The sequence below is a fragment of the Anthonomus grandis genome, chromosome 16, assembly GCF_022605725.1.
Source record: "Anthonomus grandis grandis chromosome 16, icAntGran1.3, whole genome shotgun sequence".
Classification (NCBI taxonomy): domain Eukaryota; kingdom Metazoa; phylum Arthropoda; class Insecta; order Coleoptera; family Curculionidae; genus Anthonomus; species Anthonomus grandis.
Window position 1 is genome coordinate 7,685,769 of NC_065561.1, and position 12,605 is coordinate 7,698,373.

The following is a 12,605-nucleotide window of genomic DNA, read 5'->3' on the forward strand; positions in this document are numbered from 1 at the left end:
TGGTTGACCAAAGACTTATGGGAAGCCCAATAATGCTGCATTTGGGGCAATTTATTATAAGCCATTATAAAAAAACACCCTGTGATCAGTTAGAATTTGTTTCTTATTTCGAACCTCTTCAAGAATTTTTAGGCACTCATTGGTACACTGGGCAATATAAATAAATGAAGAAGGTGGCATTAGTTTGAGAAAAATATCCAGCTCTGTACTTCCACGATTGACCTGAGCTATTATTGTACACTTGGCCTTTTCTGGGACCTTATACCGGGGTGAAAAATTATTAATTTCTTTCCAGATCACAATTGAACTGTCAGCAGGAGAATAGGCCGGAATATCAAGTTCGATATTTTCGTCCGAACTGTTAGATGAATCAGGGGATTCATAGGCACCATCTGGATTGAAAAATGACGTTGATGGTTCATTAGAATCAATTTTCATTATCGCAATTTTTTTGTTCTTGCGTTTTTTACTAACCTCAAGAAAATCTGATTTATCACTGGAATCCGTTTCTTCCTGCTCGTATTCGGATCCACTGCTCTTAAAGGGGTCTTCCTCTTCATCTGATGATAAACCTACTTCTGCTAAAGCCTCTAGTTCTCTTTGTGTTAAACGTTTCCTAAAAAAGAATTTTATATAAAAAATGCTGATGGGACGATAATAAACCAAAGTAAAAGTCGGTGGGACATAAGAATTTCCTAATTTACATGTAAAATATAAACACTTAACTTTAACAAATAATTTTAAAAACTTACCTAGACATATTCGAAAAAATATCCGTGATTATTTTAAGCTGTATAACACAATGTTTGCTAAATTTGAAGCAAAAACAATAGCACGCTGTCGGTTAAATGACTGTACTACTACATATTCTAAAATAATTGACTGCGCTGCTTGAATATTTTGACAAGCATTGCTGAATGCGGATGGGACATCGGGCTATATAAAAATCATTGCATAATTTACTATCAGTATTTTTTAAAAGTTGGATGGGACATATATGACCCAACAGTAATTTTCGGCTATTAATTTACAAAATAAAGTCGATGCGAAAGGGTTAATACTTATAATATCTTCTGTACTGTGCCAATACAAATTTTCTGATGCTCAAATCTTGCTGTTTTCCTACCTTTGTCAGTCTAAATTTAGCTATAAAATATTTTATGGTTACATCTTATTTATACTAACGCCGATTGCTGTCGTGGGGATATACAGAAATTCAATAAGAGTTAAAAGCAATTGCAAGTATGACCTAATATAAAAAGGCGTTTTTTGACGCCAAATATAAACTTTGTTACGTTAGTTATTCTTCTCTAGCCTGTATCTATCTACTCCTGAATGTAGGCCTCTTCCAGTGCTTTCCATGTTTGTCTATCTAGGGCAGTTTCTCCCTGCTATTCGTTGGATGTCGTCCCGCCACCGCGTTGGTGGTCTTCCCGCATTTCTTTTTGTGGCTCTTGGACGCCACTGCATGATTTTGTTAGTCCATCTAGATGGGTCTTGCCTTGCAACGTGACCTGCCCATCTCCATTTTAGTTCGGCTACTCTTCTCATAACATTCGTTACCTTTGTCCTTCTTCGAATCTCATGGTTTCTAATGTGGTATCTTAAGCTAGTTCCCAGCATGGCGCGCTCCATGGCTCTCTGGGTTGTTCTGAGTCTTTCTGCGCTCCTCTTTGTCAGTGTCATCGTCTCGAGTCCATACGTTGTAACGGGTAATATGCAAGCCTCGTAGACTTTCCGCTTAAGATTAATTGGGATGCTTTGGGATTTTAAAATGTATCCTAGTCTTCCGAATGCTCCCCAGCTAAGTGTTGTTCTCCGGGATATTTCGGCTGTTTGGTTTTGTTTTCCCAGTCTGACAGCGTAGCCCAGGTATATGTATTCCTCGACGTTTTCGAGAGCGTCGCCTTCTATAGTTATTACTGTTTGTTCGTTGGTCATTATTTTGGTTTTGTTTAGATTCATCTTGAGTCCGATTTGTTTTGATGTTTCTTGCAGTTCTTCCAACATATCTTTTAGCTCGTTGATGTCATCACTAATGACAACAATATCATCAGCAAATCGAAGGTGACTTAGTCGAGCTCCATCTACGTTGATACCTTTATTTCCCCATGGCAGCTTTTTAAACGAGCTTTCCAGTGCCATCGTGAAGAGCTTAGGGGATATGGTATCTCCTTGGCGGACTCCCTTTTCTATCTTGATCTTATTTGTTGATGCTTCTTCGTTGATGGTCACTTGTAGTGTTGCGTTGCCGTAGATGTGTTTTATAAGTTTGGAGTATCTTGTGTCAATTCTTGCCTCGTCCATTGCGTTCAAGACAGCCCAGGTCTCGACAGAATCGAACGCCTTCTCGTAATCGACGAACGTTATGTGCAGAGTTATGTTATACTATGAGCATTTCTCTATTAGAGTACGGACGGTTAATAGATGGCCATTTGTACTAATTCCTTCCTGAATCCTGCTTGCTCGACTAGTTGATAGAAGTCAAGTTTATTTGTCAGCCGGTTGGTCAAAACTTTTGTGAGAAGCTTGTACAAGTGTGAAAGAAGACTGATCGGTCGACAGTTTGCAATATTGGTGTTGTCCCCTTTTCTGAAGATTAAAATAACCTCAACATTTTGCCAAGATTCCGGTATTTTCTCTTCGCTAATACATTTGTTTAAAAGAAGACAAAGGGCATGCTCAAGCGCTGCTCCTCCCATTTTTAGCATCTCAGCGATAACGCCGTCTTCTCTAGGTGCTTTCCTATTTTTCATTTGTTTCAGGGCCTTTCTCAGTTCGCTTCTGTTTACTTCTGGTATATCTTCGGATCCAACGTTCCGAATTTCTTGCCAGGCGATGTTTGGTTTAGGCAGGATTGATGTATACAAGGCCTTGTAGAAGTCTTGAATGACATTTATTACACCTTGTCTATCTGTAACCATTTCCCCATTTTTATTTCTTATTTTAAAAAGTGTTTTCCTTCCTCCAGACATATTAGACCTGAGTACTTTCATGTTTGAGTTTTTTTCAATAACTCTTTCTATTAGCTGATTATTATGAGATCTTAGGTCTTTTCGACATTCTTTGTTTATTGTTTTACATCTCCCTGTATTCATTTGAGTCTCTGGCAGTTCTTTTCCTTTGGTCTATTAGCTTCAGTGTGTTTGGGCTTAGTTTGGATGGTTTTTTTACTTTGTACTTAGAGCAAATTTTCTTTGTTGCTACCTGGATACTGCTCGTTATGGTTGTTGATAGCTCGTCCAGTTCCATTTTCTTCAGGTAATTCAAGTTGAAGAAAATGGAACTGGACGAGCTATCAACAACCATAACGAGCAGTAGTTATTATGGACAGCTTTTTACAAATTTAAAACACATATCGAGTAAATAGATATAAATCAAAAGCTGAAAACGGAGTCAATTACCATGAGGTCATAGCAATTATTTGTATTCTCTGTAAAATTATGTTCGACATACTTAACTAGAAATTTATGATGGCAGTAAACCGTTAAATTTTTGCGCGAATTTTTTATATTTTCTATGAACAAGGTAAACAAAATATCACAAAAATATGTATACTATGAAAAGTATATGTATGTAAAATATGTAAGGTATACCCTGGACCGCTCGGCTTAAAATCCGAATTATTTAATATAAAATTCCTTTTTTTTGTTTGTATTTATTGTTTTTTGGAAAAATTGTTGAGATACAAATTTTGTTTCCACAGTTTTGAATCACATTATTGAATATATCGACTTATTAAAAAAATTAAATATACTCATATCAAAATGGTCTAGGGGTCAAAGGAATTAAAATACCATTACAAAAATTTATTTGGAAAATATTGAAATACATCTGAATTAATTTTGGAAATACTGCACCACATTAATTCGTTCATCGTAAATTTTTCATAAAATTAATTTTTTTATCAAAAAAGGTCATCGTAGTATACCAGAGGTAGTATACCAATTAAAAAAGTTAATGAAAAAAAAGTAACAAAGTGTATAACTACTTCTTTTGGCTACAGCTAGACATTTGTGTGGCATGCTCGTAATTAAACTGTTATAATCGTTTTGCTAAATTTGTACCCATTACTTTTGTATACAGTTCAGCAATTCTTCCATTACATGGAACACTATTCTTTGATTTAAAACAGCCCTTTTCGACATACCTATTCCAAACATGCTCCGGTTTTAAGGTACCAGGCTTCCAGGTTTTAAGTTAGAGGATTGCGGTTTTTTGCTCTTGTTGGACCAGTATGTCTTTCTGTTACATCACCAGTCTCTTCAAATCTCTGCCATAAACTTCCTATAATGCTCTTAGTAGAATTTACTACCCTGTATTATACCAGCAGCTCGTATATGTGTTTCACGATTAAGATGTTGTTTTTACATATTGACTACGTTGCACACACAATTAAAATAAATTCTTAATATACTGGCAGCAAAAAATGTAAGGAAGCTTAAATGTTACATGCAATAGTATTATACTCTAAAAAGTTTACTGAGCTGTACACTGGGTCTCATTTTGAATGAGATTGTGGGGTATCTCTCTCATTTTGTTAGCTTTACGGTTTTCATGACTCTAAATCGCTTTTTTGTAAAAACTTTTAAAACCCCAAACAGAAATATTCCAAGTACCTTTGTTCCTGAAATATAGGGCGAAAATGAAAAGGTTCACTTTTGAAGAGGTTGTTATTTCTCAGGCCCTGTATAAGATAGGAAAACAATGAAAACTGCTTATAATAGATATTTTTACACTTAAACTTTTTTTAAGATTGGGCATAAACTTTGAATTTTTTTTTTAATGGAACACCTTATATATTTTAACGTAAAATTCTTCCAATTTTTTTTTCTGAATAAACTGATGTATCACAATCTAATTTTTAATCAATTTTATAGCTTCAAAAATCAGAAAAATCCATATTTATGTTTGTTTTTTTTAATAGTCCATTAAATGCATGCTTTTACACATGCATTTAATTATTACTTTTTTAAAACGGCATGTGACTTAAACCCATTTATTTAATTATATTTTAAACATAACAAACTCAAAATATCACTGTTTAACATAAACAACTTAAAAAGGCTGAAAACCAAAAAAATCGGCATAGTTCAACATTCAAAAATTTCATAAAAAAGTTCTATTTAAAGAATACCATTACATTGTTTATGCCTTCTTAAAAGCACTAAACTTTTCACTATCTTAAAAACAGTGCTTTATTTTTTTTTCTTAAATAAGCAGTTTCCTTCTTTTTTTATCTTGTACAGGGCCTGAGAAATAATAACATCTAAAAAAGTGAATATTTTCGTTTTCGCTCTGTATTTCAGGAACAAAGGTAGTTAGAAAATTTCTGTTTATTAAACAAAAATGGCCATCAAAAAAGTTATGAGTAGTTATAACTAAAAACTTAGTTAAGTATGTAGTTGACATACATATTCCTAAAAACACACCCACTATTATGCTCAGATAAAAAAAAATTGATGTTTGTTGTCGACTGTAACATAAAAAAACCGGAAAAATGATTGTACGAAGCCCGCGAAATTTGAAAAGACAAAAAAATCAGAAACAAAATTTTCATGTTATGATAATTATTAGAACAGCTGTATTTAAATATACTTGTTGCGATTAATACTATGAGTCTGTGACTGTTACAACGATTCTGGATTATCATTTATTATATGAGTTAATCAGTACAACGAATGTACAAACGTTAAACAATATATACAAAACAACAAATGTTCCGTGACCATTAATCTTTATTGTGTTAATAAATGCAAGTCTTAAGATAATAATTTTCCGTTTAAGTACCATAAAGACAATAGTCAGATTGACAATACTACGATTAGCCAATCAATGCAAACACTAATGTTGCGAATAGTATCAGAGACCGTCAAGAAGATTCTATTTGTTAGTTCTATTTCTAATATATTTTTATTTAGTACCTTTTACCGAGGTAAGAAGGGAGATGGCAGAATTAATATTTTTGACAAGACATACTTTTATTATTTACTTTTAACATCCTTTTTTTTAATTTTAATATTTATTAATAAAATGTTTGTTAATAAAATTACAAAACAGTTTTACCACGCATCAAAAATCTTTATTTCAATTTCGACACGTGTTTCGCTAACGATGTTAGTACCTTCAAGAGATGATTAAAACTACTTGGAAGTGGCTTTATGTACTAAAGATATAACTAATAGAAGAAAAAATTCAATAAAGCATGCTTGAACAAAGCTTATACATATATAAAAGGGATTGGACCTTAATTCCTAATAAGATTGGTTATTTGATTTTTGAATATTGCGAAATACTCGTATGCATATAATTTACGATTCTTATTAACTGGTTTAGTAATTTTAAGTTTAAGACATGATCAGCCAAACTTGACTTCTCAATTCTCAAGTTATTTAAATCTGATATTAATAATTGATCCGCTTGTTTATTCTATGTACTTCTATTCACAATCGTTATAATTAATCTCATAGATCCCGGACTTTTCATTTTATTTTTTGTGTTTCCTAAAAGATTTCTTAACTTGGCCGTACTTTGATAGATCATTTTTAAACTTAAGTCTTTGAAAACTCTCAAAGCCTTTTGTTAAGATAGTTTGTTAAGATTAAACCTATTTTTTTAATCAGCTTATCATTAATCCCATCATCATAACTATTGACCCTAGCAATTGTTTCAATTGTTTGTTCTTCTTTATTAAATCTGTTACTACTCAAAGCAAATGAGGCTAAGCCATGTACCAAAAAATGCATGCTAGCCATTTTATGTTGAAAACATTGGTTAGAATCACTAATTTTGTATCTAAAAGTATTTGTTTCTACAAGTATATAAGAAGAATATCTTAGAAAAGATATTGGTTATAGACACAAATAAAATTATTCGAAAGTAAGTTTAATGGAAAATAGTAATTAAGTTGGTCTACAAAATCATTAATATTGCATTTGCTATTGTCGGAAACGGCAATTTTTTTTTGCATTTAACTCACGACGGTTTGATAAGAGCTCTGCTAGAAAGGGAGACAGGCAATTAAGAGGCAAAAAATCTATGCCTGTACCCTCAAGTTAAAAGAACCAAATTATGTAACACGCAATGTTTTGTCAATTTAATTATTTATCGTATATTATCGAAACCATTACCATCCAAAAGTTCAATCAGATATTCCAAAGTTTCTGATATAGGAATGCTCGGGAACAAAGGAGATACATCAAAACAAATAATAAGTTCGTTTTCACTTAAAATCAAATTATTGATTTTTGAAATATTGTTGGCTGTTTTTGACTAAAAAATATTTTGAAATGTTGTAAGTTGGAGATCCTATAATGGAGACAACTGATCCCATCTTATTGCCAGGTATATGGATTTTTGGTAAGCAATATAATTTTGGAAATGTTGGGTTTGAAAGTTGTAACTTGAACTTATCTAAAGAGAAACAAGGTTTTTGCAATCATTTAATGCTGTCTTAACCTGTGAGATCATTTTTGATAAAGGGTGCTTAGACGCTTTCCTTTATCCGCTTTTAAATAGAAGGGTAATATTATTTAAGGTTAATCTAACGCAAAATTTAAAAGAAACCTAACCACTTTTAAATCACTTATAAATTTTGTTGAAAAAAATAGGTTGTGATTGCAAAAATGACGTCACATTCTCAAAGCCATTAATGTCAATATTTAAGCTTATTTAAAAAAGACTACATTTTAGACCTACATAAAATTGTCTGGCCTGAGATTTTCCGAAAATAGTTAACTTGAGATAATGATTTAAAAACTATACGCTTAATGAATAAAGATTATAGTTTTAACTGAAGGAACCAAAAAGAGAATTATAAAAGAAATATTTTTCAATCACAAAATTATTTTTTAAGTATGGAATAGTGGTCAGATTAAGCGTAAAAATATCTTGTATAGCCCACAATAGCTGATGCATTTTCTTTGAAAAAATAAGCATCACAAATGAAAGTCCCCTTTTTATTATTTAATCAACAACATACTTACGATTTATTACTCTCAGCCTAGACCGTAAGGAATCAAAATCTCGGCTGGTGGGTTGGTAACTAACTAATGGTGCAGTGCTGAGACACCGCAAAAAATTTTTATATGGTTTTATTTACTACCCATAAAGTTATAAAAAAATCAATAGAAGTTGCTTATCTCACTGATTTTAGCATCAATCAAACTAATAAAAAAATATATGTTTCCGCCGGGCACAAGGCAGGAACTAATTTTTCTATTGTATGTGCCCTCCGAAGTCTTTCATTTCGTGCGTATTTTGTTTTTGCTAATTCATTCGCACAATATTTGACAAACCTTTTAATAATATTAGCACGTTCTGTCTAAGCAATCAATATGCTGTGTAAAACGTTGATTTTTAAAAATATGGGGAACTTTTTGATTTGAAAATTATTTATTTAGATCTGAAAGCGGTAGTTTAGGTAACTTAGTACGATAATTAAACTTACATTGAAAAGCACAACACTTTGCAAAAAACATAGTTTACACTGTAAGAATAAAAAGGAGCTTTCAATTCAAAACCGTTTTGTGACTGAATGAAAATTTTTTGAATGGCCTAATCTTGAATTACACCTAACTAATAAAAGTCTCATCGTATTGGTGGATAGAATCGTCCGATTCATGGTAAAAAGAGAACTGACAATCGTATGATGCCTTTCTGCCGAAAAGATGATCAAAGTCCAAAGAGGCAGGACTCGTAGTTATATAGGTTTATTTTTGCGTTTATACAGGGTGTCCCGCGACTCAATTGCTATACTTAGGATGAGTTCTTTAGTTAATTTTAGGTCGAAAATGCTGGGTGCAATTAGGTATGTGATCAAAATTCAGGAGTTTATTCCCTCCTCATTCTAAGAAACTTTAAATATATAGGAATGATAATAATACTATAATATATCCTATAGAAAGAATAATATGCCGTTAAACATTTTGCATTTAACTGAAAAAATATGAAAGTTAATAATAATCAAATCAAATCAAATATATTACAGAAAAACAACTATAGTTTTAATATATTTAACTGTACTTCTACACCTAGCTATATAACACATGTAAGTGTACAACATCTTTTATGTGTTATTAGGTATAACACATAATAGGTATAACTGTAGCATATTTTTTCACATATGCACTTTCTAGTATAACTACAAAAGAAAAACAAAAATAATAAATTTGCTGAACAACCAATAATTACATAAAGTCAACAAACAAATTAACATACATATAGTATACCACTGAGAGCACTGATTAAAAGTGTACCTGGTAATTTAAAACTATATTGAATTTAAAATAATAAATATATATTGTTTATTTATTTATTTCGTATATAGTTTTAATTGAGGATATTTATAAACTATAAATAGCAAAGATTTTACATATAATTTCTGTAGATTCACTATCTGTTCTTCTTGAAAGAAACCACTGGTTGATAGTTTTTTTGTAAATGATTTTAACGAGATATATTGTGTAACATTAAGAGTATTTAGTATAGTAATATGTTCCGTTCCATATACCATAGCTAATAACAGTTTCTGCAACTGATTTGAGAGTATGAATGTTTATACGTCAGTCTGATAAAAGTGAGTAATGTATGATAAAACACATGTTAATCGTTAAACGATTTCCACTCAATTATTTAAAAACCTCTGCAAATTCAGTTTAAGCTAGTTCTACTGTTAAATTTCAATTATCTGCCTGTAGTAGAAGAGCTTTGTCATCAGTATATGATATAAGTTTGCTTGATGTATTATGATATATTTAGGAAATCATTAATATACAATGAAAACAGAAGCGGTCCAACAGCAGTGCCTTGAAGTACACCACATTGACTTTGCTGATCTTCACGCATTGTTGCCGATTGTGAAGATAGTTCTTTATTCAATCTTGGCATACTCCCCTCATTCCATAGTGGCTTAACCTGTCTAAAAGAATATTATGTGAAACGCTATTAAACTCTTATCAGATCTAAAAATATTTCTAAGACTTTTTTGTTTTTATTAAGAGAACTGTAAATAAACTTTGTTACATCATACGTGAATCTTCCTTGCCGAAAACTAAACTGCATGGATGAAAGAACATTAATTTTTTTTTATAAGACTTGTAAATCTTATATGCACGTTTCCAATAATTTAGCTATGTTGTTAATTAAAGGCACGGGACAATAATTTTCAGTCAAATGTTTCTTTTTCTTTGCATATAGGTATTACCACCAATTTTTTCAATTCAAATGGAATCTTTCAAATTATAATTAAGGAATATAAGTTTTGCTGATAATCTCATCAAGTCCCACGGCTGAATTATTTTTTGATCGATCTATATTTTAATTAATTCTTCCCTTGTTAGAATGTGTAGAAAATAAACTAGAAAAATTTGTTTACCTTAGTTTTTGTTTCACTGTAAGGTAGTTTGTTCGTCATTAATTTACGAAAATGTATAAAATAATCATTAAAAACATTTGCAAGTTTAATTTTATCTTGTTGTAAAATATAAGGTAAAAAATATAAAAAAATAAAAAATATATGGTTGTAAAATTTGTATAAAAAAATAAAGTATATATGGTGTAAAATATAAAATATATGGTTGTTCTTCAGTAGAATATTTGTTATGCTTTCATTACTTTCGTTACAGTAAAGTTCCTCCTATATAACGTTCCGCATTTTGTTTGGTTTCATCAAATTATGTTTTGAACTAGTTTGCTTTATGATTATGTCAGGTCAAAAAAGTTATGACCTTTTTAATCACTCAATGTTGTTGTATGTGGCGCCATTTAGTGGCAATGGCAAAATAGATATTATATTCGTGTTCCTCATCCCAAATAATAAGAGTACGCCAAATTTTAGGTTAATCTGTCTAGTGGATTCCAAAATATTTCAATAAATGTTTGGTAAAAACTTATTTTTAACACCCTGTAGAACGTGTGTAGAACGAAAACCAATAACATTTTGCTAAGCGATATTGAGCTCAAACGTTTATTTCCTTGTCAGGTATCCTACATTAGCCTATGTTCAATTAATTACGGGGCACCCTGTATATGATACTTCTAATATCAATTCGATTAAATTTTTTTAATAAAATTTTCTGGCAACCTTTGCTAAACTTGTTTTATATAATACATCATATATTTGTTCTATAAGGGCTTCTATAGCATCTTCTGTGGACTTTCCCGCTCTAAAACCAAACTGGTTATTGGAAAAATATTTTATTTTTCTAAATATTTAGTTTCTCTACATTTAATAAGTTTTTCAAAAATTTTCGATGTATTTAAAATCAGAGAAATTGGCCTGTAATTACATATAGATATAGTAATTCACTTTTAGAACCTCCTTATAAATCGTGTTTTCATTTTTTTTAATTTCACTTTTTAACGTACAATATTGAATTTATTATAATTATCAAAGTAAATTTGAAATATCAAAGTTAAATCATGATTCCTATCTTAAAAATACAAATACATTGAGTAACAAAATATAATAATATAGATCGAAATGGGTTGAGATCAAAGAATGTCACAGAAGGAAAACTAGTAATCCCCATCCGAGACTAATAGATGCAGATGGAAACCAGACGACCTAAAGTTCATTGGCACATGCAAATTTTCCGTAGAACCTTTTTAACAATGAACGCAGAGTGACAGAAGACCAAGATGACATGACTGGACTCAAAATACTAAGGTCTCGAGTGGAAAAGCCATTTCGCTAAAAAACCACCAGGTCCCAATAACTTACAGAGCGAGATCATAAAACTTCTCGATTTTGTGACAGGCCTTTTTAACACCTTTTACGACATCCAAAGTTGTCATCAAAATCATACACAATAGAATATGCAGGACGTTCGAGACAAAACAGTCCACTCTGAAAATATTGAAAAATAAATTGTTTTGCCAAAAACAGCTGTACACGTCAAATTTAATATTGAGGGGGATATTTATTAGCAAAAACTGCGTTTTTTCTGACTTCATCTCTTCACCCCTCAGACCCCTATGTCATTTTTTTTAAAAGGGAATAGGGGTTGAGTGATACCTTGAATTAAGGATAATTTTATTCCCTACATAGACCTATTTTTTTTATTTTATTAATTCATTCTCAAGAAATATGAATAAATGTGGATAAAAAATAAACCTTGTCTGCGCACAATAGCAAACATTTCAGGCATTATTAACTGACATCTGATTAAGACTTCTATTTCGATTTTGGTTTTTAGATGACCTCATAAAAAAAATCCAAAGGGGTAAGATCAGAAGATCTAGCAGGCCATTCTACGGTACCTCTCCGGCCAATCCATCGTCCAGGAAAAACATCGTTCAAAAAATGACGAACGGCAGCAGCAACAAGTGGTGCCCCATCTTGTTGAAACATATTATTCTGGGATTGATGGTGTCCTGTAACAGTTCCAAGCGATTTTCAGCATTAACATTTATAATAATAAAAAAGATCCAACAATATGATCTCCCAGGATACCAGCCCATACATTAAGTTTTTGAGGTCGCTGTGTATGTGTTCCTCGAAATACAAGAGGATAAGTGTCGCTCCAGTACCGCCAGCTGTGTCTATTGACTTCAGCATGTGAATAAAAGGAGCATTCGTCCGAGAAACAGACATTGTTCAGCAA

General features: G+C 31.7%; 1 protein-coding gene across 5 annotated transcripts in view; it reads right to left on the reverse strand.

The window, feature by feature from the left end:
• The window catches only part of LOC126745867 (uncharacterized MFS-type transporter C09D4.1), a 170,876-nt gene that overhangs the window by 58,901 nt on the left and 99,370 nt on the right, over nucleotides 1-12,605 (reverse strand). Inside the window, exon 1 of one of the 5 annotated variants that reach the window (XM_050453897.1) lies at nucleotides 475-496. The exons of 3 other annotated variants lie outside the window; for them this stretch is intronic. The gene's annotated coding sequence lies outside the window, so the exon portion shown is untranslated. Of the gene's footprint in view, nucleotides 1-474; nucleotides 497-7,985; nucleotides 8,214-12,605 lie in introns of those variants that run through there. One more of the 5 variants, XM_050453895.1, reaches the window with a different exon arrangement.